Genomic DNA, 27,419 nt, shown 5'->3' on the forward strand with positions numbered 1-27,419 from the left:
TGTTGTGCACAAGTAATTTGGATGAAAAATACATTAGAAGACTATGGAATTCACTTTGAAAATATTCCCATAAAATGCGATAATACTAGTGCCATATGCCTTACTAAAAATCCAATTCAGCACTCTAGAACTAAGCACATCGACGTTAGGCATCATTTCATACGCGATCATGTCCTTAACAATGATGTTGTTCTAGAATTCATTGACACAAAGTATCAATTAGCAAATATATTTACAAAAGCTTTGAATGAAGACCAATTTGAATTCATCCGAAGGGAATTAGGCATGCTAAATTGTCCCTAAAATGAACTTCACAAAAAGGACTCATTCTTTTCCCTTCGATTATGAATTTGAATTCTTCCTTCTTCTTCAATTCAAAATGATCCATTAAAGTATAACTTATGATCTTGAGGGAAGAAGCTAAACAAAAGAAAGGAAGAAAAATCTTCAATTCGGGCGCCAGGCGGTGACACCGACCGAGTAACCCTTTTAACCCGAGGGGTTAGGGCCGGCGGTGACACCGCCCCCAACCCGAAGAAAAACCTCTCAAAAACCCTCTCTCATTCCCTCTAACCCTCATTCTAACTCTTAGAAACATTGGAGAAGGATTCTTGGTGGTCCAAGCTTTCCATCTCTCAACATAATCTCCACAAGGTAACACTTGAAATCCCTCTTTTCTTTTCTCTTTCTCTTGCTTATTTTTCACAATTTCATCATCATCTTGTCTAGAACATGGCTCCTAAGAGATCAAAAGGAATAAGGATTGAAGGAGATTCATATAACCATGACCTTTTTAGATCAAAAGAGGTAGCCCTTAGCTTTTCAAAATTTGAAACACGATGTGTCCATAAGGGAAAATACGTTGATTTGGATGAACTAGAGGACTTAGATCCCATTAGGTGGTTTGCACACCTAGAAGCTCTACCTCTACTACAAATAGAGGAACCAATCTATCCACGGTTAGTGAGATTATTCTATGCCAACCTATATGAGGACAATGATAGCCTAAGCACTTACATTCTAGGAACACCCATTAGAATATTTGACAGCACCATTTGTGAGCAAATTGGCATAACTGAAAAAGATAGGGGATGCTATTTTAAAGGTAAATGGGACGTCAAAAAAATAGGAGCAACCTATGCCGAAGCCGTAAAAATAATTTTTGCAAATCCAAACCTTGACTTCTTACCCAAGAGCTGTGAACACTTAATGCCTTTCAACTCTAAAATTCTTCATCACATTATCACAAGCATCATATTCCCCAAACAATTTCATCTTGACGAAGTAAGTCAAATAGAGATAGGAACCATGTATTGGATTATGACCGGTCAGCATAATTGTTTTGGGTACTTAATTCGCCAACACATGCAGGATATTATGACTAAAGATACTATATTGCCATATGGGAGGTTAATCACTAGAATTCTTCATGCCTATGACATTTGCATTCCACCCGACGAAGAATCTATTCAAAATGATCGATATAACATAATAAATAAAAACCTGCTGAAAAGACTTAGGTGCACTTTTAGCAATGGCATATGGGTTAGGCAGCCTAGAAGGACCGATCCAATTCCTACACCAATAGAACAACCCGAAACACCAATTCTTATGGGAAATGAATCTCCTCCTCCTAGTCCCTTTGGCGCAGCACCTTCAGCTCCTGTTTCCTCCTCTGAAGATATCATTATGGCGGAGCTATCTCAGATCAAATCACAGCAAGAACAAATTCAGAATCAACAAGTTGAAATTTTGAAGACACTACGACAGATGAATGAAAAAATAGATATCATGTATCAGCACTGTGGATTACCTCCTAAGAATTAAATTGATGTATCTTTTTATTTTGTTCTGTTTGCTTTTAACAACAAGTTCAAGTTTGTCATCGATTGAACGATAACTGATCTTTCCTTTTAGATAACTACTGTCTTAATCTGCATAGATGATGATGTCTTTTGGATAAACTATTTCTGGCAAATTTGAATGATGAACTTTGATAAATGCTAAACCTTTTTCTATGATCATCAATTAGCTGGCTTGTCTCTTTTTGTTGATGACAAAGGGGGAGAAGTGATGACTTACACCAGAACGATAACATGACTAATATGAATTACAAAAACTTGTGTGATATGAATGTCTTATATGACTTGCAAATCCTTGAAAATATCACAAGATTGATATCATGAAATTTATATTGAAAATCTTTATCTTCTGTCGTAGCAAAATTCGTCCCTTATCATTTTCATCGAAGGTTCGTACTTACTATTGTTTAATGAGGATAACGATAAGCTCTACGATTAGAACTTATCGGGTTATGCTTGAATCCAATGGGATGGAATTCAAGTGTTTTTTATCTTCTCATAATATGGCATATAGATAGGGGGAGTTATGTTTAACTCCGTCATCAATTGATTGTCATCATCAAAAAGGGGGAGATTGTTGAATCTCGGATTTTGATGATATAATCAATTGGTGGGTTAATTGATCTAATCCATATTATTGAGTTAAGTGTGCAGGATTAACTACGATAACCAGAAAACATAAAGCAAGGATACCGGAGTCGAGCTCGATGGGCGTTTAAGAGACCGAAGAATCATCGGAGATGCTGCCGGAACCAACCGAGAAGAAATCGGGAACGTGTCGGAAGTTTGCCGAAGAAATCGTCGGAGGCTCGCGGAGATCACCAAGAAGGTTCGGCTACTCGTTAAAGTCATCACAAAGATTGGGAGCTTGCAGGGAGTCCGTCGGAAGGAATTCGTCGGAAAGCTCGCCGGAACAAGACTCGACGTTCGCGGTTGAAAATTTGCTTAGGATGTTTTTGTGTTATGTAGTTCACTTGTAATAAGGAGTAGGATTAAGAGATAATCCTATATCCTGGTTAGGGGCCAACTGGGCCCAAAGTTAGATTTGGTTTGGGCTAAAATTAAGCCAAACCAATGAATCGGAGAGCCAGGCGGTGGCACCGCCTGGCTGGGCGGTGACACCTCCTTGGCTGGGCGGTTGCACCGTCCAGCACCCGAGCGCTGGGCGGTGGCACCGCCTGGCTGGGCGGTGGCACCTCCAGCATTCGGGAACCTAAAGAGAATTCAAATTTTGGAGCCCAAATTTGAATCCTCTTGAGGCCTATAAATAGCCCTCAAATCTCAGCTGAGGTTACAACTTTTGAGAAGCATTTGATTGAGAGAAAAGTCTTAGAAAGTCTTAGCAAGTCTTGTTTTCAATTTGCTAGAGAGTTCTCCTCCTTCTTTCTTATTGAAAATTTGTAAGAGGTTGAGCTGCTTATAAAAGGTTGTAAGAGGGGTGTTTACCCTTCAATTTCAAGAGATTTGCTAGTGGAAGGTGGGAGCCTCATCGAAGAGGGGCCTCGCAAGTGGAGTAGGTCATTTGACTAAACCACTCTAAACTCGACGTAATCTCTGGTTTGCCTTTCATTATTGTCATTTACATTACTGCAAATCTTCTTACTGCTTTAGTTTCTTATTACCCTTGCTGCGCAACTTTAAGAATACGCTTTCAAGTTAAACTTTTCAAGTTCCGTTCTTATCGTACGAAAGATTTTTCTAAAACCGAAGTTTTAATCCGCTGCACTAATTCACCCCCCCTCTTAGTGCCGCTCCAATCCTAGCAGACCACTCGAGCGAAAGTTCAAGTGATGATGAACTTGAACTCCTCACTATGAAATTTAAAAAGTTCATGAAACAAGAATTAAAGAACAAAAATAAACTTAAAAAGAACGCAACTACTTGCTATGAACGCTTGAAGAAGGAAGTACTTTGAGACGAATCGAGCTCATCCGAAGACGAGGAGAAAACCAACAAAAGCGAGGTGGCAAACTACGCCCTAACGGATTTCGACGAAGAGGTAATCAAAATCCCCTTAGTTTACTTTGAAATTACTTGATGTTTTTCATGAGTTATTTTTTTTAGTTTAAAAAATTATATAATTTTTTTTTGAAATTGCATGTTTAATGATGTAATCATGCTCATCTTTCTAGTAATTTTAAAAAATGATCATAACAATTACATAAAAATATAAAAAATATTAATCTAATGCTTGTACACCTAGTAAGATTAATCTCATGTATGTGTTTAAGATGCAAGAATATGTATTTTGATGATTTTCATATAGCTTATCGATTTTGATTAAAGATGACTTATGAAACCATGCTTGATGATCTAATAATGCATAATGAGTTTATATTTCAAAATTATGCATGATGATTTTTGTGATTTATGGCTTATTGATCTTTGTCGCAATGAAAGTTGCTTTTTAGGTTTTAAATAAGATGAATGGTTTTCATATAAAATAAAAACTTGAGCATATTTATATGAAATCAATCACATAAAATGAAACAAATAAAAAGGAAAATAAATTATCATTGGAATTAAAATGATAAATCAAATCACTTTTTTAAAGAAGCCTTATGTTTAATGTGTCATATTTTTTGTCATGATGATGAAATTTGTTTTTCCGTTTTAAACGTTGATGCTTGTTTTCATTTGATATCAAAATTTGGGGCATGCTTATATGAAATCAATCATATGAATTGAAACACTAAAAATAGGAAAGCTTTCTCCTTGAAAATTTTCTTTTTCAATTTTTCAAAAAGGAGATTAATGAATCTATTTATGTTATGAATTTTATTAACCATGAAATTGATTTTGATGATTTGAATTTAATGGGTTTTATCGAAATCATGATCTTGATTTCTCAAGATTTATAACTTGAAATTGTTTATGAATCAAGATCTCTTATTATGTGTTCTTTTATCTATTGAATCTCGGATTTTGATGATGAAGTCAATTGTCATTTGTTATCTAATCTATATGTTGAGATAAGTATGCAGGATTAACTACGATGAAAGTAAGACATGCAACAGGAGTTGCGCCGGAGTCAAGACAATGATCACGTTGGGAGTTCGAGAGTTCGACGGAAGTTCGGACAATCGTCGGAGGTTCTGCGGGAACAAATCCGAGAAGTCCATAAGCTTGCCAAAGAAGCTCGTCGGAACTCGCCAAGTGAATCATCGCAAGTCCAGGAGTTTTCCGGAAGTCCGTAGGAGCATCACCGAGGGTTCATCGGATGATCGACGGAAGTTCGCCGGAAGCTCACCGGAAGAAGCGATTGACGCACCGGAGCAAGTTGCAGTAAATGTCTTAGGAAAAATCGTAGTTAGCACAATGATTAAGTTGGAAATGGGAGGTGATCCCATTAACTTAATCTTGGGGCAATTGGGCCCTTGAAAAACCCAAATTGGGCCAAATGGATAAACCCATTCGGACCCTGATTTCTGCCAGGCGGTTGAACCGCCCAAGGCAGGAGGTTGCACCGCTTGGGCTCAGTCTCCGAGTGAGACTGGGAGGAGCAACCACTCCAGCCAGGCGGTGGCACCGCTTGGGCTCAGTCTCCGAGCGAGATTGGGCGGTGCAACCTCCCCTGACAGGAGGTGGCACCGCTTGAGCTCGGTCTTCGAGCTTTGCCAAGCGGTGCAACCGCCTCAGTCAGGAGGTGCAACCGCCTCAGCTCGGTCTTCGAGCTCTGGCAGGAGGTGCAACCGCCCCTGACAGGAGGTAGCACCGCCCAAAGGCTCAGTCTTCGAGCTCTGCCAGGCGGTGCAACCGCCTCAGTCAGGAGGTGCAACCGCTTGATCCCGGAATTCCGAGAATTGACAGTTTTGAGCTCCAAATTTGAACTAGGTTGGGGCCTATAAATACCCCACCCATTCAGCACTGAAAGAGCATGAACTCACACCGAAATCTTGATCTTTTTCTGTGATTCTTATAGCTCAAAATTGTTGTAAAGGCCAAAAGTTCTTCTCCCTCTGTTCTTCCAAGTTCTGAGTTGTAAAGAGAGGAGAGAAAATTCTGTAAGGGTTGTCTCCTAAGCCTATCAAAAGGAGTGAAACTGTAAAAGGGTGGTTGGCCTTTGCATATTGAAGGAAGGCCTCTAGTTGACGTCGGTGACCTCATCGATGGAGGAAGCCAAAAGTGGAGTAGGTCAAGATTGACCGAACCACTCTAAATCTCGGTTTGCATTTACTTTCAGCATCTTATATTTACTGAAACCTCCTTAATAGCTTACTGCCTTCTGTGTTTTTACGAACGTGTTTCAACGTTTAGTGCTTTCCGAATCGCGGTTTAAAACGTAAATCAGTTTTATCGTACGAACGTCGTATTTCAGTTTGCGCTTACGTTTTGATTTCCATTATAACTACAAACTGCCTTTATATCTTTGCTTTAACTGCATCTCACCTTATCTCAAGTTAAAGTGGTTTACGAATCAGCTTTTATACCGAAATCGCTTTTATCGTACGAACGTCGAATTTCAGTTTGCGCTTATATTCTGATTTCCATCATAATTGCAAACTACGTTCATATCTTTGCTGCATCTCTCCTAGACAAAAGTTGAAGTGATTTACGAATCGGCTTTCTTACCAAAATCACTTCTATCAAACGAACGCAGTTTTCGATTTTAATCGCAGAAGGTTTTCCGCTACACTAATTCACCCCCCCCCCCTGTCACGCCACTCAAAATAATAACGATATTATCAAAACTTTCATCGCAAACCAATCCAAGATCCAAACACACATTTGAGGACACTGAAAAACATTCTATCAAATTCACATCTATAAAACCTGTGCAGTTTATAATCATATATCACATCACTCGATAATTCACATTTATGGCAACCTAAGCCAACTTGTCAAACATGAACAACATTTATAAATCCACAAGCTAAATAAATTATACAATCAGAACTCCAACAATTCACCACAAGTTCATATCATCATATATTAAACTTAACATTCCAGAATCTTAAACATGAGAGGTCCTTTAAACTTATACAAAATCCACAAGTTTAGATTCATCATCAACATTTCATTAGATGCAGCGTGTGCTTATACAACAAAAACATATATACTAATAAAGATCTGCCCAAAATCTTTTAGCTTTCCACCTCCTCAGCCCAATCTTAACATTTAAGCAAATGACAAGCTATCCTGAAAATTTTATACAACAACGGGGTGAGCATATAGAGCTCAGCAAGTGACTAACATATCCATGTCAAAAGAGGACAATTTCCAAAGAGATAAAGTTTCGAAATACAAGACAGAATATAAGAATTCATAGACGTAATATCATTAGGTGCAGAATCACAATTGTCATTTCAATCAAACATATTTGGTTCATAACAGATGGGGCATAGAGTAATTGGAGCATATCAACCACGAATGAAACGTTTCGGAGCATATCAATAACAAATGAAACATTTCGGAGCTTATCAATGGCGTATGAAATGTTCCGGAGCATATCAATGGCATATGGAACATTTCGAAGCATATCGACAATGAATGAAACATTTCGGAGCTTATCAATGGCGTATGAAATGTTCCGGAGCATATCAACGGCATATGGAACATTTCGAAGCATATCAACAATGAATGAAACATTTCGGAGCTTATCAATGGCGTATGAAATGTTCCGGAGCATATCAACGGCATATGGAACATTTCGAAGTATATCAATAACAAATACCAAACAGAAGCTCAAACGTCGTCTTTGACGTTGCATTCATATCATTCTTATCCAAAGCATATATAGAAACACATAACCAAAGCTCTGGATATCATATCAAACATACAGAAGGTGAAGTGGGACCATAACATAATATGGTACATCCATTTCTGAATGACCACCAAACATAAGTCTCCCATGTCTGGGAGCTCCATCCACCCACGTCTGAGTGAAGTCATAGGGGGCCGGCAGAGCATCTTAAGCTCTATGCATAACTCCCTTCACCATTTCTGGCGAAGGTTCACAATATCCCACAAACACCAGAGTACAAAAGGATAGTATGAACAATGAATAGCACATATCGGAAGCACACGCGGAACAACAAAACGTACATGTGCCTTTACGAGTCAATCCGAAGTAAGCAATAATCTTTCACAATTATATTCAGGTTTGAAAGGAATTGAAAGCAAGGGCACATATGGAATCCAAGCAATCACATACAACTCAATTCAGATAAGAAGGTTAGATGAATTCGATATCGAAAGGAAAGAAACTAGAATAGGCACACATCGAAAGCAAATGCGGAACAATGGGTTATACATGTGCCTATATAAGTCAATGTGATATAGCATAAACATTACACAATATGTTCAGGAATGGTAATAATTTATAGACAAGAGCAAATGAGAATTCAAACATTAATATAAGCCACAATTGAGTGAAGAGAACTGAACAAAATCTATTTCCAAACGAACGAAAACAGAAGATATGAAATCGATCAAAGCTCGATTTCTAGCAGAATTCAAGAGGCACATTGAACAAATGATTCAGATTGTCAATTATGCTCTAATACCCTCAAGAAGGCTATTTTCAAAAGATATATCAATCTATTTTCTGTTGAAACAAGTTTCGTACGAATCATGGTTTCCAACAAGGAGTTACCTTTGATTTGGTAACACAAGGTCAAAAACAAAATCATTGTCTTGCAGAATTCATAGGATCGGATTCAACAGATAATAGGGTAGACATTTGAATTCCAAATTTTTCAATCTATATATCAAAAGAAAGGTCTACAAGTCTATTTTCGAACGAAATCAGTTTGGTACAAATCAGAATTTCCAACAGGGACTTATAGGTATTTTAGTATCAAAAGGTTAGAAATGTTGATCCCTGTTCTGCAGCATCTATAGGCTCATTTGAAACAGACGTTTGGGTAAGTATTCAGTGTCCAAAATCTATAAAATCAGTGTCAAAAGAAAGATATAAGAGTCTAATTTCAAACGAGCTAGGTCTTGCCTGAATCCACATTTGGTGCTAAAATTTATAGCTAAAACAGTGCATAGGGGTCAGTTTACCGAAAAAATTTCAGATCCTTGGTTTTATGTCCAAAGAGAGAAATATCAGATTCTAAGCATAAATCTTTCAGAATCAATATAGGAACATAGACTAATACTTCTGTAGGATGGGGTTAGAACACTTGCCTTTGAGAATTATAGCCCTAAATGAGAAGATTTGAGAAAGAAACCTTAAAGCCCCAATTTTCTTCTTCTTCTTCTTCTTCTTCTTTCTTTCTTTCTTTCTTTCCCTGATCATCCACGCAGCTGCCTTCTCTGCTTCCTTAAGAACGAAGGCAGAGAGGCTTAAACGGTAGGATTTGTATTTTTGTACATTGTACAGTTTAGTCCTTGTATTATTATATTTACGATTAGGTCCTCAGGGTTTACATATAGGTCCTCAGATTTTTTTTTTTGAACAAATTCTCCAAATCTTATGAATAAGTTCTCAGATTCATACTTTGACTTTTTATCAAATTTAAAATAGATAGTTATATTACAACTAGGAACTTATACGAAAATTCAGAAATGAGGGATGTTACACTCTCCCCCCCTTAAAAGAAAAATTTAGTCCTTTAAATTTATCATACCTCTATCGATGAAAAGATGGGGATAAACCTTTTTCATTTCCTCCTCTAGCTCCCAGGTTGTTTCCTCTCCAGAATGATGATTCCAAATTACTTGAACTAGAGGGATAACTCAATTCCTTAGGATCTTTTCCTTCTTATCAACAATTGAGTAGCCTCTTCCACATGAGATAAATCTTTATCTATCTCCATCAGCTTATACTTAATGATATGAGAAGGATCAGGTATATACTTCTAATCATCGAAACATGAAATATATTATGGATATGACACAATGATGGTGGCAAAGCAATCTTGTAAGCGACAGAACCAACCCAATCTTGGGCTTAACTTTCCTTTAGGATTTGGTTCTTGATATTTGTCATTAGGTACACATACTCTATCCCCAAATCTCAATAGGCCATCCTTTGAAACTTGAAATTTTGGCTTCAATTCCTTTTCTACTTCATTCCTCAAGTAGATTAAACGTGGATCTCGTAATTGTCCTTTCTTAATTTGTTGAATAAGATCAGATTGCACCCGAATGGAGGCCATCAATATCATTGAGTCTTGCTCTTTCCTCATAGCATTCAAATCAAAATTTTCTTCTAATAGCTTTCATTGCTTCATGACCAGACTAGCCATAAAACATGTAGATTTTCTACTAAGTGCATCAGGTACCACATTGGCTTTGCCCGGGTGATAACGGATGGCACAATCATAATCCTTAGAAGTTCTATCCATCTTCGTTGCCTCATGTTTAAGTCTTTCTGAGTGAAAATATATTTCAAACTCTTGTGATCAGTAAAGATTTCAAATTGTCGACCATACAAATAATGTCTCCAAATCTTTAGAGCAAAAATAATTGTTGCCAATTCCAAATCATGAGTTGGATAATTCAATTCATAATCTTTTAGTTGCCTAGAAGCATAAGCAATCACTCTCCCTTCCTGCATCAAAACACATCCAAGGCCCTTTCTTGAAGCATCAGTATAAACTACAAATCCCTCACTATCACTTGGAATAGTAAGAATAGGAGCACTAGTCAATCTTCTTTTTAACTCTTGAAAACTTTGTTCACAATCGTCACCCCATACAAATTTCACATTCTTTTTAGTGAGTTTGGTGAGAGGTTGAGCGATTCGAGAAAATCACTCCACAAATCTCCTGTAATAACCTGCCATGCCCAAGAAGCTTCTAATTTCTGTTACATTTGTTGGTACTTCCCATTCAACTACAGCTTCTATTTTCTTTGGATCAACAGATATACCCTTCCCTGAAATCACATGGCCTAAGAAAGTAACTTCATTCAACCACAATTCACATTTGCTGAACTTTGTATATAACTTCTTTTCTCTTAGTATGGACAATATATTTCTCAAGTGTTCCTCATGCTCCTGATTACTCCTTGAATACACCAATATGTCATCAATAAATACAATTACATAGCCATCCAAGAGTGGTTGAAATATCCTATTCATTAGTTCCATAAAAGCTGCAGGGGCATTAGTCAAATCAAAAGGCATCACCAAGAATTCATAGTGACCATATCGAGTTCTAAAAGTTGTTTTTGGAATATCCTCCTCCTTGATCTTCAATTGATAGTAACCTGACCTCAGATCAATCTTAGAGAATATTTGTGCACCCTGCAGTTGATCAAACAAATCATCAATTCTGGGTATGGGATACTTGTTTTTGATGGTCACCTGATTCAACTGTCTAAATTCAATACAAAGCCTCAATGTTCCCTCTATCTTTTTAACTAACACCGAAGCACCCCATGACGAAATATTAAGCCAAATAAAATCTTTATTTAATAGTTCTTCTAGTTGCTTTTCTAATTCCACTTACTCAAATGATATCATTCTGTAGAAAGGCTTAGATATTGGGATTGTCCCAAAGACCAAATCAAAAGCAAAGTCATATTTGGAGGTAATCCAAGCAAGTCATCCTGGGATACATTAGGCAAGGAGATAAATCATGTCCAATACTCTCAAAATAAAAGATCAGCTGATCAAATATGCACAAAATAATCATTTATTATATACCAATCCATACTGGTATGATAGGAAGATAGCCAATCCATAACAAGTATGATATCAAAACTCCAAATCTCTAGGAGAACTAAATCAGCAAAAAGTTCAAGTTCTCCAATAAAATCAGATAAGAGGACCAGATTCAAGTTTGTTATCAAAAAATCTCCAATGATCATATTTACATATAGCACATAATGCAATGGTCTAGGTTGCCTACCCAAGTGATAAGCAAAATATTACGAATCAAATCGTAGATAGGACCCATGGTCAAACAAATATTTGCATTCTTTCATAAACATGCATAATACCTTCGACTACTAATTCAGAAGTTTTAGAATCATATTCAGTGATAGCATACACTCTGACATGGGCTGATGATTTATGAGGCAGTGACTCTTTTTTCTTGTTCAACGGGCAGTCTTTTATTTTATGATCCAACTTTCCACAAGCAAAATAGACTCCAGTCACCCGAAAACACAAACTTGTTTCATAATTTAACTTGCAATTCACACGTGATTGAGTCTTTTGTGGTGACTTCTCATTTCAAATCCAAATGTCTTTATCCTCTTGTTATTACTTTCCGATTCATTTTCAATCATATTTTTATTAGTAAACTTGTCCTTGTCATTCTTGCCATTGATCTTCAAAAATTCTTTTCATTGTTCCCATTAATGATCAGCCTCTACTTCCAATATAATGTGGCAAAAGAAATCGATTGATAATCGGAACAATTTTGAACATCAAATATCTTCTCTATTCGCATCATCCATTTTTCTACCACCAATGAAATTAGGTCCATCATGCTTTCATTGCGCTACTCTGATTTAGTATCCTCGATCAACCGTTTCATCCACCTTAATTAATCAGAAACAAATGAAATAGGAGGACCCAAATGTCATCATCATCCTAGATTCCTAAAATGCATCAAAGAAAATTTCCACCAATCATTAAAGTTCACTAGACCTCAATATATTTTGCATGTCAACATATCAAATATTTCAGTGATCCTCAAACCATGCTCTGATACCAAATGTCACGCCCCTCAAAATAATAACGATATTATTAAAACTTTCATCGCAAACCAATCTAGGATCCAAACACACATTTGAGGACAAAAAAAAAAAATTCTATCAAATTCACATCTATAAAACCTGTGCAGTTTATAATCATATATCACATCACTCGATAATTCACATTTATGGCAACCTAAGCCAACTTGTCAAACATGAGCAACATTTATAAATCCACAAGCTAAATAAATTATACAATCAGAACTCCAACTATTCACCACAAGTTTATATCATCATATATTAAACTTAACATTCCAGAATCTTAAATATGAGAGGTCCTTTAAACTTATACAAAATCCACAAGTTTAGATTCATCGTCAACATTTCATTAGATGCAGCGTGTGCTTATACAACAAAAACATATATACTAATAAAGATCTGCCCAAAACCTTTTAGCTTTCCACCGCCTCAGCCCAATCTTAACATTTAAGCAAGCGACAAGCTATCCTGAAAAATTTATACAACAACGGGGTGAGCATATAGAGCTCAGTAAGTGAATAACATATCCATATCAAAAGAGGACAATTTCCAAAGAGATAAAGTTTCGAAATACAAGACAGAATATAAGAATTCATAGACGTAATATCATTAGGTGCAGAATCACAATTGTCATTTCAATCAAATATATTTGGTTCATAACAGATGGGGCATAGAGTAATTGGAGCATATCAACCATGAATGAAACGTTTCGGAGCATATCAATAACAAATGAAACATTTCGGAGCTTATCAATGGCGTATGAAATGTTCCGGAGCATATCAACGGCATATGGAACATTTCGAAGCATATCGACAATGAATGAAACATTTCGGAGCTTATCAATGACGTATGAAATGTTCCGGAGCATATCAACGGCATATGAAACATTTCAAAGCATATCAACAATGAAAGAAACATTTCGGAGCTTATCAATGGCGTATGAAATGTTCCGGAGCATATCAACGGCATATGGAACATTTCGAAGCATATCAATAACAAATACTAAACAGAAGCTCAAACATCGTCTTTGACGTTGCATTCATATCATTCTTATCCAAAGCATGTATAGAAACACATAACCAAAGCTCTGGATATCATATCAAACATACAGAAGGTGAAGTGGGACCATAACATAATATGGTACATCCATTTCTGAATGACCACCAAACATAAGTCTCCCACGTCTGGGAGCTCCATCCACCCACGTTTGAGTGAAGTCATAGGGGGCCGGCAGAGCATCTCAGGCTCTATGCATAACTCCCTTCACCATTTCTGGCGAAGGTTCACAATATCCCACAAACACCAGAGTACAAAAGGATAGTATGAACAATGAATAGCACATATCGGAAGCACACGCGGAACAACAAAACGTACATGTGCCTTTACGAGTCAATCCGAAGTAAGCAATAATCTTTCACAATTATATTCAGGTTTGAAAGGAATTAAAAGCAAGGGCACATATGGAATCCAAGCAATCACATACAACTCAATTTAGATAAGAAGGTTAGATGAATTCGATATCCAAAGGAAAGAAACTAGAATAGGCACACATCGAAAGCAAATGCGGAACAATGGGTTATACATGTGCCTATATAAGTCAATGTGATATAGCATAAACGTTACACAATATGTTCAGGAATGGTAATAATTTATAGACAAGAGCAAATGAGAATTCAAACATTAATATAAGCCACAATTGAGTGAAGAAAACTAAACAAAATCTATTTCCAAACGAACGAAAACAGAAGATACGAAATCGATCAAAGCTCGATTTCTAGCAGATGGGTACCTAAAAATCATCCTTTCCTATAAAGATATAAAAAATTATAAGCTGGAGCAAGAAATAATATTCTGCTCCTTGGATTCTCGATATTCATGACCCAAGATCCAAAAAGAACTCACAATGCTCTCAAGCCTAAATAACAGATGAAGATTAGAAATTTAAAATCACAAATGCGATTTAGATACAATCCTATTTGATTTTTCAGAATTAGAAACGCATGATTCTCAATTCACATATCCTCTGGATTTTCGAACCCATAAATTTCATCCGTTCATAACTTTCGAATCCAACTCTATATCATGAACTGACTAAGTTTGTCATGAACTTGCAAGGCTTACCAACTTGAACAAACTGTCACAAACATGTGTACGACATTAAGAGTATGCACGTCAAAAGATCTATCTTGATCGTGCAAAAGTTCTTATCTTAAAATGAAAACTCTTACGTAATTACGTTAAGTAAAGTTGATTGCTCTGAATGAAGATTCTTCTCAAGACAAAAACTCTCAAATTAGATCACATTGCGGTGAGAACAAGTGCTCACCGCCTGTAGGCCGTGGCACCGCCCCAGCTGGGGTTAGCACCTCCGGCTATCATGTGTTGCAAGCGGTTGCACCGCCCTAGCTAGAGGTGCAACCGCCCGCAACTCTGTCCGTTTTAACCCAAGCTAGGGCCGACGGTGAAACCGACCCCAACTCACTCCCTTCCCCTCTTTACACTTCCGAAGCTCCTTAATCCCCATTTCTCCCCCTCATAGCATCCCAAATATCCCTCATTTCAGAGCAAAACATCAACAATCCTTCCCTCTCTTGAAGATCTCACTAAGGTATTCTCTAAGAAGCCCTTAAATTCTGTTTTTGATTTATTTACTCTTGCTCATCACTATTCTTCTAAACAGCAGTAGTTATGGGATCTAGAAGATCCTCAAGGGACAAAGGAAAGAGGAGATTAGTGGAAGATTTTGATCTCACCCTTTTCGATTCAAAATACCATGCTGAAAAGTTTTCCTCTTTCGAACTTAGGAGTGTCAATAAAGGAAAATATGTAGATTTAAATGAACTAAGAGACTTAGAGACAATCCAATGGTTTGCAAACTTAGATCTACTCCCTATTTTGTAAATTAATGAACCCATCTATCCAAGACTTGTTATATTGTTTTACAACAACATACAAATAGATGAAGAAGAAAGAATGTCTACCTATCTTTTAGGACAACACATCTCCATTACGGATAAATTCATTTGCGATATGATAGGCATTCCCATAAAAAGTAGAGGACTTTACTTTAGAGGATCATGGGATGATGAAACTGTTGGAACAACATATGTTGAAGCCTTAGGAACAATTTTTGCCAATCCCAACTTAGCATTTGTTCCTAAAAGTTGTGAACATCTACTGCCTCTAAACACTAAGGTACTTCATCATATCCTAACTAGCATCATTCTCCCTAAATAATACCATCATGATGAAGTAAGCCAATTAGATTAGAAACTATGTATTTGATCATGAAAGGACATGACATCTGTCTTGGTTATCTTATCCAACAAAACATGTTAGAACTATCTAAGAAAGACATGATGCTCCCATATGGTGGTATAATCACTAGAATAATGAAAGCCTACGATATTCTAATACCATCGGAAGAAGAAGTAATAAAAGTAGATAGGTTTAGCATAATAAATAAAAATCTACTTCACCGACTAAGATGTTTTTATAGAAACGGTAACTGGGTTAGAATGCCTAGAAGAACTGATCCCCCTCAACCTGAACCAGAACCGGAAACACCAGTCTTTAGGGGTACCCAATCTCCTCCGATCTATCCCTTTGAGGAAACACATCCATTTGAGCAAACTCATACATCATCTATCGAAGATATTGGGATTCGGATGGACCGATTCGAACAAAGACAAGAACGGCTTGAACATCGACAAGATCAAATCCTATCTAAGCTGCAGCAAATTCATTGACAATTTGACTCTTTATTTAGGCACTTTAATTTTCCACCTCATGAATGAGCTTGTATGAACACAATCATCTGTTGTTATTGTAAACTCCTTATGTTACTCACCATGATGGGCTTTGCCTTGATCCTTGATATGGTTACCTGATATATTTTTTTTAGTGAGCATATGCAGAGTTACCAACATCTCTCATTGTTTATCTCGGATTTTACATTGAAACTAAATGTTTTGAAAACCTTGTGCCTTGATTTTCATGATAAATATAATTTGAGAAAGTGATATACCAATGCAGTTGATAAGTCATGACATTGTCATGATATTGACACTAAACATCAACTAGCTGATATTTTTACAAAACCTCTAAGTGAAGAATAATTTGATTTCATAAGAAGAGAATTAGGAATGTTGATGTGTCCGAATACATAAACTAGTTAAAATTATTTTTCGGATTTTATTGAATGATCAAATCACTTGATTGCCATTATATGCCTAAATAACATGTTGGAAATTATGTGTTGAATACAAAAATGTTTTGTCTTCATGATTGTATTTGAAAATCTGTAGCATAGTCTTGTCCGAATGCATGAAAGAGTTCATTTCATTTTCGGATTCGCTTAACAATTGGAATGCTAAAAATCAGATTTTCTCATACACTCTTATGAAAAATATTTTTCTGAAATGAATTTGATGAAATGATTCCTGCTTATGAATTCCATCTTGAAATATGGATGATAGTATTTTTACTTGCAAAAAGCTGTTTCACACACATATCTTGACTCAAAGTAAACTCACAAATAGCTGGTATTATAAATGGCTTTCCTCCTTCATGCAAAAAGATTATAACAAAAAAAAGGAAGAAGTATTCAAAGCAATCTATGTATCATGTCTTCCTTTATATGCTTGATAATTTGCTTATATTGTTCTCCTGGTATCACAACTACCATGCTTTTTGTTGATGACAAAGGGGGAGAAATATATGAATTGATGCTATAAACACTAATGCTATGATTATGCCATGCTTGCATCACCAAGAGATATATGAACAGATGCTATGATTAATTTGCATTATGCCTTGTTTGTATCATGTCAAGATATCAAACAAAAAACTTGCATCGTAATTTTACGAGTTGATATCATCACCAAGAGATATATGAACAGATGCTATGATTAATTTGCATTATGCCTTGTTTGTATCGTATCAAGATATCAAACAAAAAACTTGCATCGTAATTTTACGAGTTGATATCTTACCATGTGATGAAATGCAATACTTGCTAAAATATTTAAAATGTGTACATCATGTAATAATATCAAAATCTTACTTCGCAGCTTTACATGTTGATATCTTACAATATGATGAATTGCTATTATTACCATCATTCAAACTTGTTATGTAAAATTTGAAAATGAATGTCAAGCCTTGACATCATCTTCAAAGAGATACATCATGATGGGAATCATGATGGGAGTATTGATAAGTTCAAATGATTTTAACATATCAATATGTCTCTTGAATTCTTAGGTTTTGAATTCAAGAATGACTTATCTCATATATGGCATACTGAAAAGGGGAGTTAAGGTTAACTCCATTATCAATTGATTGTCATCATCAAAAAGGGGGAGATTGTTGAATTTCGGATTTTGATGATGAAGTCAATTATCATTTGTTATCTAATCTATATGTTTAGATAAGTGTGCAGGATTAACTACGATGAAAGTAAGACATGCAGCAGGAGTTGCGCTGGAGTCAAGACAATGATCACGTTGGGAGTTCGAGAGTTCGACGGAAGTTCGGACAGTCGTCGGAGGTTCTGTGGGAACAAATCCGAGAAGTCCATAAGCTTGCCAAAGAAGCTCGTCGGAACTCGCCAAGTGAATCGTTGCAAGTCCAAGAGTTTGCCGGAAGTCCGTAGGAGCATCACCGAGGGTCCATCGGATGATCGACGGAAGTTCGCCGGAAGCTCGCCGGAAGAAGCGATTGACGCACCGGAGCAAGTTGCAGTAAATGTCTAAGGAAAAATCGTAGTTAGCATAATGATTAAGTTGGAAATAGGAGGTGATCCCATTAACTTAATCTTGGGGCAATTGGGCCCCTGAAGAACCCAAATTGGGCCGAATGGATCAACCCATTCGGACCCTGATTTTTGCCAAGCGGTTGAACCGCCCAAGGCAGGAGGTTGCACCGCCTAGGCTCAGTCTCCGAGCGAGACTGGGAGGTGCAACTGCTCCAGCCAAGCGGTGGCACCGCCTGTGCTCAGACTCCGAGCGAGACTAAGTGGTGTGCAACCTCCCCTGACAGGAGGTGGCATCGCCTGAGCTCGGTCTTCGAGCTCTGCCAGGCGGTGCAACTGCCTTAGTCAGGAGGTGTAACCGCCTGAGCTCGGTCTTTGAGCTCTGGCAGGAGGTGCAACCGCCCCTGACAGGAGGTAGCACCGCCCAGAGGCTCAGTCTTCGAGCTCTGCCAGGCGGTGCAACCGCCTCAGTCAGGAGGTGCAACCGCCTGATCCCGGAATTCCGGGAATTGATAGTTTTGAGCTCCAAATTTGAACTGGGTTGGGGCCTATAAATACCCCACCCATTCAGCACTGAAAGAGCATGAACTTACACCGAAATCTTGATCTTTTTCTGTGATTCTTAGAGCTGAAAATTGTTGTAAAGGCCAAAAGTTCTTCTCCCTATGTTCTTCCAAGTTCTAAGTTGTAAAGAGAGGAGAGAAAATTCTGTAAGGGTTGTCTCCTAAGCCCGTCAAAAAGAGTGAAACTGTAAAAGGGTGGTTGGCCTTTGCCTATTGAAGGAAGGCCTCTAGTTGACGTCGGTGACCTCGTCGGTGGAGGAAGCCAAAAGTGGAGTAGGTCAAGATTGACCGAACCACTCTAAATCTCGGTTTGCATTTACTTTGAGCATCTTATCTTTACTGCAAACCTCCTCAATAGCTTACTACCTTCTGTGTTTTTACGAACGTGTTTCAAAGTTTAGTGCTTTCCGAATCGGGGTTTAAAACGTAAATCAGTTTTATCGTACGAACGTCGTATTTTAGTTTGCGCTTACGTTCTGATTTCCATTATAACTGCAAACTGCCTTTATATCTTTGCTTTAACTACATCTCGCCTTATCTCAAGTTAAAGTGGTTTACGAATCAGCTTTTATATCGAAATCACTTTTATCGTACGAACGTCGAATTTCAGTTTACACTTATATTCTGATTTCCATCATAACTGCAAACTGCGTTCATATCTTTGCTGCATCTCTCCTAGTCAATAGTTGAAGTGATTTACGAATCGGCTTTCTTACCAAAATCACTTATATCGAACGAACGCAGTTTTCGTTTTTAATCACAGAAGGTTTTCCGCTGCACTAATTCACCCCCCCTTCTTAGTGCTCTTGATCCTAACAGTATTTTCTTATTGAGATTTATCCAAATGAATCATGGTTTTTCTATTGATTTCTCAGAATTAATAACATAAGATTACCTTTGACGATCATTGACTATTTAATCTCCTAAGATGTTTTTTTTTTATTTACTAAAAAGGAGATTGATCAAGATGAATCATTTATGAATTGACCTTTCTTGATCTTTCATCTTTCATGTCATAATTTATATATGATTACCTTTGTATTTATGTGATGCTTAGAGCATTGATGGAAGAAAGAAATAAATTATACCATTAAAAATTCTTCTTTTTTGTTTACAATAAAAAGGGGGAGAAAGAAAATCGCTAGCATCTCAAGAGATTGATAAATCAACTTATGTCATTTTGAATCTCTTGAAAATGTTTTTGATGACTCGATAATTTGAATTTAAATAAGTTTTATTCAAATCATGATCTTGATTTCTTGGAATTACTTGAGATTTTTTTTAATCGAGATCTCTTCTTTGTACTCTTACGATTTTTTATTGGTATTTTATTTAAAGGGAAGATTTGTCATGATAAATCATGTCATTTAGTATTCATGACTTAGTCCTTCATGATCTTTGATATTTTATCTTTCATGATATAATTAATTATGTACAATTCCTTGTATTCATGAAATATATCTTATCACCAAAATTTTCTTGATATTTTATATGTGATGACTTGAATACTTACACCTTTATGCTATTCCCCTCACTTTTCATTCTTGAATGATTTTTTGCATTAATGAGAATATTTGTCTAAATGAATCATAATGTATCCTTGATTATTTTTTCATAACTTGAGATGATGTGCTTTGATGTTTGGAACACTAAATACATAGATTGATTTTTCTTTCATGTTTTGATATTCCATTGTCTTCATGAAGTATAACTCATCACCAAATTAATTTTTCTTGTTATTTTTTATGTGATGATTTGAAAATTGATGAAAAGGAAAATGAATTACATCATTATATTTTTATTCCCCACTTTTTACCTATAACAAAGGGGGAGAAAATTAATGATGAATGTTTGGTATCAAGAATGCTTTAGTATCATGTATGATATGCCGATAGAGTTGATTTATTTTTGGTATCATGCATAAAGTAAGGATCATATGTAAGGTTTTGAAATTATGCATATTTTAATTTGAAACTATAATAATGCACAAACATATTACAATTAAGAATGATACTTTATCTTTGTCATGATTTAGAAATTGATGTAAAGGGAAAAGAATTATAAAATTGTATTCTTCTCTTCTTTTTGACAATGACAATGGGGGAGAAAAGTTGCTAGTTTGCACATTGTAAAAAGAAGCAAAAAGCTTGCTAATCTCAAAAGATGCAAAACTTTGCCAACTTTCATGTGTAAGATTGCTAACTTGCATATTTCAAGAAGCAAAAGTTGCTTTCTTGAATATCTTAAATATTGCTAGCTTACATGATGTAAAAAAAAAACTTGCCAGCTTGCATGATAAAAAACTTGCTAGAATTGCTAGCTTGGACTTTGTAAAGGAATAAAAAATTACTAGCTTGCACTTCTCAAAAGAGAAGAAAGAACTCACTAGCTTGCACATTCCAAAGTGACAAAAATTTTGCTAAATCGCTAAGCTTGCATATCTCTAAATCTTAAAAGTTGTACTTCTCCTTTTTGTTGATAACAAAGGGGGAGAAGATATGATGACAATCAGGCATTGAATTCTGTAATTGAATGATTTGATTATGCATGATTTTATGATAACGTACCGTAAATATTCTTGATTAAATTTGCTTTGACTTGGCTTCAACTTGAATTCAAGGTTCTATCAATATGCTATATTGATAGGGGAGTTAAGGTTAACTCCATTATCAATTGGTTGTCATCATAAAAAAGGGGGAGATTGTTGAATCTTGGATTTTGATAATGAAACCAATTGATAGTGTTTATGATTTAATGTGTTTTGAATGATGTCAGATGCTTCGGTCAGGGAGAGACAATTAAATTAGGAAGAATCATGTTGGGTAGGAGAAAAACATATCAGAAGATTAGACGTCAAGCATAAGGATCGGTCAATGTATCGACATAAGGCTTCAGGCCATGAGTTCGGGTATCGGGCCAAGAAGAGCATATATTGCGTCAAGAAAATCGGAGTTGCGGAGGTCAACTGGCCGATTGGGTAATAGGTCGCAAGAGAGGATGATGCACTTAAGAATCGAACGAAGCGTCGATGAACCAATGACATGCCGGACAATATTAGATTAGCTCAGTAATAATTTTCTAGATCGAAGTAGGTTTTAAGTATGCAAGATTAACTACGATAGCAATGCACAAAGCAAAATGAAGTCCCAGAGTCAAGAAAGTGATTTCGTTGGGAGTTCGAGAGTTCATCGGAAGTCCGGACGTTCGTCAAAAGTTCTGCCGGAATTGACCGAGAAGTCCAAGAGCTTGCCAAAGAAGCTCATCGGAACTCACCAAGAAGATCGTTGTGAAGTCCAAGAGCTTACCGAGAGTCCGTTGGTGTTAGGATCAAGAGCAGCACTAAGAGGAGGGGGGTGAATTAGTACAGCGGAAAACTTTCACGATTTCAAAAGTCTAAGTTTCAATTATAACCGATTCCGACGAAAATCGTTTTGTAAGGAGTTTAACTTGAAGGCATATATGAGTGTAGAGAAGGCAGTAAGAAGGTAATGTAGCTTGCAGTAATGAAACTTACACAAATTAAAAAGCAAACCAGAATTTAGAGTGATTCGGTCTTTGTGACATACATCCACTTACGGATTCCTCCTCTGTCAAGGTCACCGGCATCCACTAAAGGCCTTCCTTCAATAGGCGAAGACCAACCACCTCTTACAGTGTTTTCTCCTTTTCACGGGTTTAGGAGAGAACCCTTATAAGTCTCACACCGCTCTTGAATGATCTCAAAATTTAGAAAGGGAGGAGGAAAACTCTAGCACTTGTTTACAACACTTTTACATGACAACAACTCAAGATTATCTAATGCTTTCGTGCCTTTTCATGCAGAAAAGGGTAGAGATTTTATAGGCCCCAATAGCTTAAAAAATAAAGCCAAAAGTGTCTAATCCCGGATTTTATAGGTACCACCACCATTACTAGGCAATACCATCGCATGCACCTGACACTAGGTGGTACCACCGCTCAGTCTAGGCGGTACCACTGCTTGACAGAGCTCGAAGACCGAGCTCTAGCGGTACCACCGCCTGATAGGGGCGGTACCACCGCTGGCAACAATAATTGCTGACGGTACCATCGCCCAATCTGGGCGGTACCACCACCCTGAAATTCTAGGGGGCACTGCTTTCCAAGCGGTGCCATCACCGGCTAGGAATTCAGGGGCTGAATTGTGTTGAATCTCGTATTTTGATGATGAAACTACTTGATATATGTTTATGATTTAATCTGCGTCTTGAGTGACGCAGGGTGCTTCGATCAGGATGAGACAATTAAAGCAAGAACATCATGTTGTGCCGGAGGAACATGTTAGAAGATTGGACGTCGGGCCGGTGGATCGGTCGACGTATCGACAGAAGGCTTCGGGTCATGGACTCGGGCATCGGTCCAAGAAGAGCGGGTATTGTGCCAAGGATATCGGAGTTGCGGAGTCAACTGACCGATTGGGCAATAGGCTGCAGGAAAGGACGATGCGCCGAAGAATCGGACGAAGCGTCGAGGGACCAATGACATGCCGGACAACTTGGTTAATTGCTTAGGATTAATTGTCTCGATCAAAGTTTTTATTTTGTGTGTGCAGGATTAACTACGATGAAAGTTAGACAAGCAGCAGGAGTTGCGCTGGAGTCAAGTTCATGATCACGTTGGGAGTTCGAGAGTTCGACGGAAGTTCGGACGGTCGTCGGAGGTTCTGCGAGAACAGATCCGAGAAGTCCAGAAGCTTGCCAAGCGAAGCTCGTCGGAACTCGCCAAGTGGATCGTCGCAAAGTCCAGGAGTTTGCCGGAAGTCCGTAGGAGCATCACCGAGGGTTCATCGGATGATCGACGGAAGTTCGTCGGAAACTCGCCGGAAGAAGCGATTGACGCACCGAAGCAAAGCTGCAGAAATTGTCTTAGATCTAATCGTAGTTAGCACGTTGATTAAGTTGGAAAATGGGAGGTGATCCCATTAGCTTAAACTTGGGGCAATTGGGCCCCTGAAAGACTGAAATTGGGCCGAATGGAGCTAACCATTCGGACCCTGATTGCACCAGGAGGTGCAACCGCCTAGGCCAGGAGGTGGCACCGCCTGGGCTAAGCCTCCCAGCGAGACTGGGCGGTGCAACCTCCCCAGCCAGGAGGTGGCACCGCCTGAGCTCAGTCTTCGAGCTAGATTGGGCGGTGCAACCTCCCTGACAGAGAGGTGGCACCGCCTGAGCTCAGTCTTCGAGCAAGACTGGGCGGTGCAACCTCCCTGACAGAGAGGTGGCACCGCCTGAGCTTGGTCTTCGAGCTCTGGCAGAGAGGTGCAACTGCCTCAGTCAAGAGGTGGCACCGCCTGGGCTCAGTCTTCGAGCTCTGCCAGGCGGTGCAACCTCTCCAGTTAGGAGGTGCAACCGCCTGATCCCGGAATTCCGGGATTTGATCGTTTTGAGCTCCAAATTTGAATTGGGTTGGGGCCTATAAATACCCCACCCATTCAGCACTGAAAGAACAGAACACACGCTCGAAATCTTGCTATCTTTCTGTGTTTCTTAGAGCTCAAAACTGCTAGTTCTCCTCTTTCTATTCTTCAAGTTTGAGTTGTAAAGAGAGGAGAGAAAACTTCTGTAAGGGTTGTCTCTTAAGCCCGTCAAAAGGAGTGAATCTGTAAGAAGGTAGTTGGCCTTCGCCTATTGAAGGAAGGCTTCTAGTTGACGTCGGTGACCTCGTCGGTGGAGGAAGCCAAAAGTGGAGTAGGTCAAGACTGACCGAACCACTCTAAATCTCTGGTTTGCGTTTATTTTGAGCACTTATCATTACTGCAAACCTCCTACATAGCTACTGCTCTCTGCGCCTTTACGAACAAGTTTCTAAGTGCTGATCTTTCCTAATCTGCATTCAGACGTAAATCGGTGTTTTCATACGTTACAGTTTACATTTACGTTTTGATTCTGCAAAACTGTCTTCTGCGCTTTTACGAACGAAGTTTCTAAGTTCAGATCCCTTTAAAACTGCATTTAGACGTAAAATTACGTTTAGACATAAAACTGTGTTTTTCACGTAAACTGCGCAAACTGTGTTTAAATGTAAAACTGTGTTTTAGACGCAAACTGCGTTTAGACGTAAAACTACGTTTAGACGTAAAACTGCGTTTAGACGCAAACTACATTTAGACGTAAAACTACGTTTAGACGTAAAACTGTGTTTAGACATAAAACTATGTTTAGACACAAACTGCACTGCGCTTAGACGCAATCTGATCTTAGACGCAAACTGCGCTTAGACGCAAACTGCGCTTAGACGCAATCTGCATTTAGACGCAAACTGCATTTAGACGCAAACTGCGTAAACTGCGCTTAGACGCAAACTGTGTTTAGACATAAACTGCACTCAATCATAAGTAATCTTAGAATCGACTTTTGCATCAAAATAGTTTTTATCGAACGAACGCAGCTTTCGTTTTTAATCCGAAAAGATTTCCGCTGCACTAATTCACCCCCCCCCCCCCCCCCTCTTAGTGCTCTCGATCCTAACAAATTGGATACTCAATTCAGCCCAATTCAGCCTTGTTAAGGGCTCAATTGGCCCCTAATTAAGTTAGTGGGATCACCTCCCAATCTTAACTTAATTTACACTCTAACTATGATAACTAAGGCATGATTACAGTGCTGCTTGTTCCGATGCGTCAATTGCTCTTCCGGCGAGCTTCCGGCGTACTTCCGATGAACATCCGATGAACTTTCGGCAATGTTCCGATGGACTCCCGACAAGCTCCTGGACTTTACAATGATCTTCTTGGCAAATTTCGACGAGCTTCTTTGGTAAGCTCCTGGACTTCTCGGTTGGTTCCAACAGAACTTCCGACGAATGTCCGGACTTCCATCGAACTCTCGAACTCCCAATGAGATCTCGATCTTGACTCCGGCACAAACCCTGCTACACTTTTCTCAACATATATATTAGATCAAATAATTTACAATTGACTTCACCATCAAAATCCGAGATTCAACAATCTCCCCCTTTTTGATGATGACAATCAATTGATGACGTTGTTAACCTTAACTCCTCCTATCTATATGTCATACTAGAGAAAAGACATTCTTTAATTCAATGCATTTGAATTCAAGAAACAAACTAGTAAAATAAGTTCATTAAACTTATCAACATGCATATCATGATTCCTATCATGATCTAATATTCTCAAAATGATGTCAAGGCATGACATCCATTTTCAAGTATGATATTTCAAATATGAAAGATGACAAAGATAGTAATTTATCATTCTATAGCAAGATATTAATTGTAAAATAGCAAGTTAAGCTCTAGATATCTTATCATAATGAAGGAAATTTATCAACCAAATATTTCAAGTATATATGATGAAATACATTACATGTATTTGTCATCAATTTACCATATTTTGGTATTATTTCTCCCCCTTTGTCATCAACAATAAGGAGAACGATTCAATAATCCAAGTGTGGTAAAAATTTATGTCACATTTCAATTTGTATTTGACGATACCAATCATATCATTCAAAAATTCTCACATTAAAAGTTATAAACATTTAAAGAGATAGCTTCCATCAACTTCTCCCTTTTTTTATCATCAAAACTTTGCATAAAGAAGGAAAGTAAGGAGGAAATCTATTAAGAACCAACTTTGTGAAATGATTTGAATCAAGTCAAAAATAATAACAAAGTTTCATTAAATCATGCTTCAATTTTCATAAGGATCAAGATATTCATATAAAATCAACTCCTCACTCTTGCAAGTGTTCATCTCATAAAAAATAAAAATGCATCCTTCATTAAGAAAGAATTCATGTGAAAGAATCATCATATGAAAGGATAAAAGAAATTTCATGAAAAAACCTTCATAATGAGAGGAGCATCACATCAAATCTATTTCTCATTAAAAATTCACAAGAGATAAATCCATGAGAGATGCATTTGTCAATGAAATCCATGATGTGATTTAGTGTATCAAAAATCATTAAGTGATGGAGCAAGGGTATGAAGTAAACTTGATACCAAGGAAGATAAAAATGAAATAAGTTCATGAAAGCTCAATTTATTAGATACAAAAAAGATAGTATGAAAAAGATATACATTAAATTCATGCATTTGGACAAATTAACATTCCTAACTCTCTTCTAATAAAATCATATTATTCTTCACTTTAAGGTTTTGTATAGATATTGGCTAATTGATGTGTCGTATCAATAAACTCTAATATTACATCATGATTATTAACATGATCTCATATAAAGTGATGCCTAATATCAATATGTTTAGTTCTAGAGTATTGAATGAGATTTTTTGTTAAACTTATTACACTTGTGTTATCACATTTTATGAGAATATTTTTAAGATGAATCTTATAATCCTCTAAAGTATTTTTCATCCACACAACTTATGCACAACATGCACTAGCTGCAATGTACTCAGCTTCTGTTATAGATAGTGCAATCGAGTTTTGTTTCTTGGAAGACCAAGAAACAAGTGTGTGTCCTAAAAATTGACATATTCCGGATGTGCTTTTTCTATCTAATCTACATCCAGCAAAATCCACATCAGCATATGCAATTAGTTCAAAGTTCTTGGATTTTGGATACTATAATCTCAGATTTGTGGTACCTTTAAGAT

The sequence above is a fragment of the Musa acuminata genome, chromosome BXJ3-8, assembly GCF_036884655.1.
Source record: "Musa acuminata AAA Group cultivar baxijiao chromosome BXJ3-8, Cavendish_Baxijiao_AAA, whole genome shotgun sequence".
Taxonomy (NCBI): Eukaryota; Viridiplantae; Streptophyta; class Magnoliopsida; order Zingiberales; family Musaceae; genus Musa; species Musa acuminata.